The following is a 7031-nucleotide window of genomic DNA, read 5'->3' on the forward strand; positions in this document are numbered from 1 at the left end:
CTCATACAACTCAATATCAAACAAATGAAAAAAACCCAACTCAATTAAAAAATGAAGAAGACCTGAATGGACATTTTTCCAAAGAAGATATACAGATGGCCAACTGTCACGTGAAAAGATGCTCGACATGACTAATCATTAGGGAAATACAAATTAAGACCACAATGAGATATCACCTCACACCTGTTAGAATAGCTGTCATCAAAAGGACCACAAATAGCAAATGTTGGCAAGGATGTGGAGAAAAGTGGTCCTTTGTACACTGTTAGTGGAATTGTAAACTAGTGTAGCCATTGTGGAAAACTGTATGGAGTTTCCTCAAGAAACTGAAAACAGAACTACCATATGACTCAGGAATTCCATTCCTTGGTATATATACAAACAAAATGTAAACACAAATTTGAAAAGACATATGCACCCCAATGCATTATTTATGATAGTCAAGTTATGGAAGCAACCTATATATCCATCAACAGATGAATGGATAAAGAAGATGTGAGATACACACACACACACACACACACACACACACACATATACACAATGGAATATTACTAAGCCATAAAAAATGAAAATTTGCCATTTGTGACAACATACATGGACCAGGAGGGTATTATGCTAAGTGAAATAAATCAGACAGAGAAAGACAAATACTGTATGATGTCACTTATATGTGGAATCTAAAACTTAAACTAATGAATATAACAAAAAAGAAACAGAATCACAGATATAGAGAACAAACTAGCTAGTGGTTACCAGTGGGGAGAAGAAGGGGGGCAGGGGCAAGAAATGGGTAGGGGATTAAGAGGTACAAACTACTAGGTATAAAATAAATAAGGGGGAGGAGCTTCAAGATGGTGAAGAGTAAGACCCAGAGATCATCTTCCTCCCTACAAATACATCAGAAATACATCTACATGTGGAGCAACTCCTACAGAACACCTACTGAATGCTGGCAGAAGACCTCAGACTTTCCAAAAGGCAAGAAACTCCCCACGTACCTGGGTAGAGCAAAAGAAAAAAGGAAAAACAGAGACAGAAGAATAGGGACGGAACCTGCACCAGTGGGAGGGAACTGTGATGGAGGAAAGGTTTCCAAACAGTAGGAAGCCCCTTCACTGGTGGAGACGGGGGGTGGTGGAGGGGGTAAGCTTCAGAACCATGGAGGAGAGTGCAGCAACAGGGGTGCAGAGGGCTAAGTGGAGAGATTCCTGCACAGAGGATCGGTGCTGACCAGTACTCACCAGCCCGAGAGGCTTGTCTGTTCACTCGCCAGGGTGGGCGGGGTCTGGGAGCTGAGGCTCCAGCTTCGGAGGTCAGATCCCAGGGAGAGGACTGGGGTTGGCGGTGAGAACACAGCCTGAAGGGGCTAGTGTGCCACAGCTAGCTTGGAGGGAGTCCGGGAAAATGTCTGGAGCTACCGAAGAGACAAGAGACTTTTTCTTGCCTCCTTGTTTCCTGGTGTGCAAGGAGAGGGGGTTAAGAGCGCTGCATAAAGGAGTTCCAGAGACAGGCGTGAACCACATCTCTCACCACAGACCCCAGAGATGGGCATGAGATGCTAAGGCTGCTGCTGCCGCCACCAAGAAGCCTATGTGCAAGGACAGGTCACTCTCCACACCTCCCCTCCCGGGAGCCTGTGCAGCCCACCACTGCCAGGGTCCGGTGATCCAGGGACAACTTCCCTGAGAGAAAGCACGGTGCGCCTCAAGCTGGTGCAACGTCACGATGGCTTCTGCCGTTGCAGGCTTGCCCTGCATCCGTACCCCTCCCTCCCCCCGCCTGAGTGAGTCACGGCCCCAAAATCAGCTGCTACTTTAACCCCGTCCTGTCTGAGCAAAGAAAACCGCCCTCAGGCAACCTATACGCAGAGGCGGGTTCAAATCCAAAGCTGAATCACAGGAGCTATGCGGACAAAGAAGAGAAAAGGAAATTTCTCCCAGCAGCTTCAGGAGCAGCGGATTAAATCTCCACAATCAACTTGATGTACTCTGCATCTGTGGAATACCTGAATAGACAACAAATTATCCCAAATTGAGGAGGTGGACATTTGGAGCAATGTTATATATATATATTTCTCCCTTTTTCTCTTTTTGTGAGTGTGTATGTGTATGCTTCTGTGTGTGATTTTGTCTGTATAGCTTTGCTTTCACCATTTGTCCTAGGGTTCTGTCTATCTGTTTTATTTTGCTTTTTTTCTTTTCTTTAATTACTTAAAAATTTTTTTCTTAATAATTATTATTTTTTAATAACTTTATTTTATGTTATTTTATCCTTTTTTCTTTAGTTATTTTCTCCCCTTTATTCTGAGCCATGTGAAGGATGGGTTTTTGGTGCTCCAGCCAGACATCAGGGCCCTGCCACTGAGGTGGGACAGCCAAGTTCAGGACACTGGTCCACAAGAGACATCTGAGCTCCATATAATATCAAATGGTGAAAATCTCCCAGAGATCTCCATCTCAACGCCAAGACTCAGCTCCTCTCAATGACCAGCAAGCTACAGTGCAGGACACCCTATGCCAAACAACTAGAAAGACAGGAACATAACCCAATCCATTAGCACAGAAGCTGCCTAAAATAATAATAAGGCCACAGACACCCCAAAACACACCACCAGACATGGACACAGACACCCCAAAACACACCACCAGACATGGACCTGCACAGAAGAAGGACAAGATCCAGTTTCATCCACCAGAACACAGACATTAGTCCGCTCCACCAGGAAGGCTACAGAACCCACTGAACCAACCTTAGCCACTGGGGAAAGACACCAAAAACAATGGAAACTATGAACCTGCAGCCTGTGAAGAGGAGACTCCAAACACAGTAGCCTAAGCAAAATGAGAAGACAGAGAAACACACAGCAGATGAAGGAGCAAAGCAAAAACCCACCAGACCTAACAAATAAAGAGGAAATAGGCAGTCTACCTGAAAAAGAATAATGCTAGAAAAGCTGATCCAAAATCTTGGAAATAGAATGGAGAAAATACAAGAAACGTTTAACAAGGACCTAGAAGAACTAAAGAGAGAACAAACAGAGATGAACAACACAATAAATGAAATTAAAAATTCTCTAGAAGGGATCAATAGCAGAATAACTGAGGCAGAAGAATGGATAAGTGACCTGGAACATAAAATAGTGGAAATAACTACTGCAGAGCAGAATAAAGAAAAAAGAATGAAAAGAATAGAGCACAATCTCAGAGACCTCTGGGACAACATTAAATGCACCAACATTCGAATTATAGGGGTCCCAGAAGAAGAGAAAAAGAAAGGGACTGAGAAAATATTTGAAGAGATTATAGTTGAAAACTTCCCTAATATGTGAAAGGAAATAGTTAATCAAGTCCAGGAAGCACAGAGAGTCTCATACAGGATAAATCCAAGGAGAAACTTAAAAACAAAGAATAAATATTAAAAGCAGCAAGGGTAAATCAACAAGTAATACATAAGGGAATCCCCATAATGTTAACAGCTAATCTTTCAGCAGAAACTCTGCAAGCCAGAAGGGAGTGGCAGGACATGTTTAAACAGATGAAAGAGAAAAACCTACAACCAAGATTACTCAACCCAGCAAGGCTCATTCAGATTTGATGGAGAAATTAAAAGCTTTACAGACCAGCAAAAGCTAAGAGAATTCAGCAACACCAAACCAGCTTTACAACAAATGCTAAAGGAACTTCTTTAGGCAGTAAACACAAGAGAAGGAAAAGACCTACAATAACAAACCCAAAACAATTAAGAAAAAGGTAAGAGGAACATACATATCTATAATTACCTTAAATGTAAGTGGACTAAATGCTCCAACCAAAAGACACAGACTGGCTGAATAGAAACAAAAACAAGACCCATATATATGCTGTCTACAAGAGACCCACTTCAGACCTAGGGACACATACAGACTGAAAGTGATGGGATGGAAAAAGATATTCCATGCAAATGGAAATCAAAAGAAAGCTGGAGTAGCAATTCTCATATCAGACAAAATAGACGTTAAAACAAAGACTATTACAAGAGACAAAGAAGGATACTACGTAATGATCAAGGGATCAATCCAAGAAGAAGATATAACAATTGTAAATGTTTATGCACCCAACATAGGAGCACCTCAATACATAAGGCAAATACTAACAGCCATAAAAGGGGAAATCGACAGTAACAAAATAATAGTAGGGGATTTTAACAGCCCACTTTCACAAGTGGACAGATCATCCAAAATGAAAATAAACAAGGAAAAACAAGCTTTAAAATATACATTAAACATGATGGGCTTAATTGATATTTATAGGACATTCTATCCAAAAACAACAGAAGACACATTCTTCTCAAGTGCTCATGGAACATTCTCCAGGATAGATCATATCTTGGGTCACAAATCAAGCCTTGGTAAATTTAAGAAAATTGAAATCATATCAAGTATCTTTTCTGACAACAATGCTATGAGACTAGGTATCAATTACAGGAAAAAATCTGTAAGAAATACAAACACATGGAGGCTAAACAACACACTACTTAATAACCAAGAGATCACTGAAGAAATCAGAAAGGAAATCAAAAAATACCTAGAAACAAATGACAATGAAAACACAATGACCCAAAACGTATGGGACACAGCAAAAGCAGTTCTAAGAGGGAAGTTTATAGCTATACAAGCCTATCTTAAGAAATAAGAAACATCTCAAATAAACAACCTAACCTTACACCTAAAGCAATTAGAGAAAGAAGAACAAAAAAACTCAAAGTTAGCAGAAGGAAAGAAATCATAAACATCAGATCTGAAATAAATGAAAAAGAAATGGAGGAAAAAAATAGCAAAGATCAATAAAACGAAAAGCAGGTTCTTTGAGAAGATGAACAAAATTGATAAACCTTTAGCCAGACTCATCAAGAAAAAAAGGGAGAAGACTCAAATCAATAGAATTAGAAATGAAAAAGGAGAAGTAACAACTGACACTGCAGAAATACAAAGGATCATGAGAGATTACTACAAGAAACTATATGCCAATAAAATGGACAACCTGGAAGAAATGGACAAATTCATAGAAATGCACAACCTACAGAGACTGAACCAGGAAGAAATAGAAAATATGAACAGACCAATCACAAGTACTTAAATTGAAACTGTGATTAAAAATCTTGCAACCAAAAAAAGCCCAGGACCAGATGGCTTCACAGGCGAATTCTATCAAACATTTAGAGAAGAGCTAACACCTATCCTTCTCAAATTCTTCCAAAATATAGCAGAGGGAGGAACACTCCCAAACTCATTCTACGAGGCCACAATCACTCTGATACCAAAACCAGACAAAGATGTCACAAAGAAAGAAAACCACAGGCCAATATCACTGAGGAACATAGATGCAAAAATCCTCAACAAAGTACTAGCAAACAGTATCCAACAGCACATTAAAAGGATCATACACTATGTTCAAGGGGGTTTTATCCCAGGAATGCAAGCATTCTTCAATATATGCAAATCAATCAACTTGGTACACCATATTAACAAACTGAAGGAGAAAAACCATATGATCATCTCAATAGAGGCAGGGAAAGCTTTGACAAAATTCAACACCCATTTGTGATAAAAACCCTTCAGAAAGTAGGCATAGAGCAAACATTCCTCAATAAAATAAAGGCCATATATGAAAAACTCACAGCTAACAACATCCTCAATGGTGTAAAAGTGAAACTATTTCCACTAAGATCAGGAAGAAGACAAGGTTGCCCACTCTCACCACTATTATTCAACATAGTTTTGGCAGTTTTAGCCACAGCAATCACAGAAGAAAAAGGAATAAAAAGAATACAAATTGGAAAAGAAGAAGGAAAGCTGTCACTGTTTGCAGATGACATGATCTTATATAGAGAGAATCCTAAAGATTTTACTAGAAAACTACTAAAGCTAATCCATGAATTTGGTAAAGAAGCAGGACACAAAATTAATGCAGAGATATCTATTGCATTTCTATACACTAATGATGAAAATCTGAAAGTGAAATTAAGAAAACACTCCTGGGCTTCCCTGGTGGCGCAGTGGTTGAGAGTTCGCCTGCCGATGCAGGGGACATGGGTTCTGCCCTGGTCTGGGAAGATCCCATGTGCTGCGGAGTGGCTAGGCCCATGAGCCATGGCCACTGAGCCTGCGTGTCTGGAGCCTGTGCTCCACAATGGGAGAGGTCACAGCAGTGAGAGGCCCATGTACTGCAAAAAAAAGAAAAAGAAAAAGAAAACACTCCCATTTACCATTGCAACAAAAAGAATAAAATATCTAGGAACAAACCTACCTAAGGAGACAAAAGACCTGTATGGAAAATTATCAGACACTGACGAAAGAAATTAAAGATGATACAAATTGATGGAGAGATATACCATGTTCTTGGATTGGAAGAATCAACATTGTGAAAATGACTCTAGTACCCAAAGCAGTCTACAGATTCAATGCAATCCCTATCAAACTACCACTGGCATTTTTCACAGAACTAGAACAAAAAATTTCACAATTTGTATGGAAAGACAACAGACCCTGAATAGCTAAAGCAATCTTGAGAAAGAAAGACAGAGCTGGAGGAATCAGGCTCCTGGACTTCAGACTATACTACAAAGCTACAATAATCAAGACAGTATGGTACTGGCACAAAAACAGAAATACAGATCAATGGAACAGAATAGAAAGCCCAGAGATAAACCCATGCACATATGGTCACCTTATCTTTGATAAAGGAGGCAAGAATATAGAGTGGAGAAAAGACAGCCTTTTCAATAGTGGTGCTGGGAAAACTGGACAGCAACATGTAAAAGAATGAAATTAGAATACTCCCTAACACCATACACAAAAATAAACTCAAAATGGATTAAAGACCTAAATGTAAGGCCAGACACCATCAAACTCTTAGAGGAAAACATAGGCAGAACACTCTATGACATATATCACAGCAAGATCCTTTTTGACCCTCCTTCTAGAGAAATGGAAATAAAAAAAAATAAACAAATGGGACTTAATGAAAAGCTTTTGCACAGCAAAAGGAAAC

This window comes from Kogia breviceps, chromosome 14 (assembly GCF_026419965.1).
Source record: "Kogia breviceps isolate mKogBre1 chromosome 14, mKogBre1 haplotype 1, whole genome shotgun sequence".
NCBI classification, from domain to species: Eukaryota; Metazoa; Chordata; class Mammalia; order Artiodactyla; family Physeteridae; genus Kogia; species Kogia breviceps.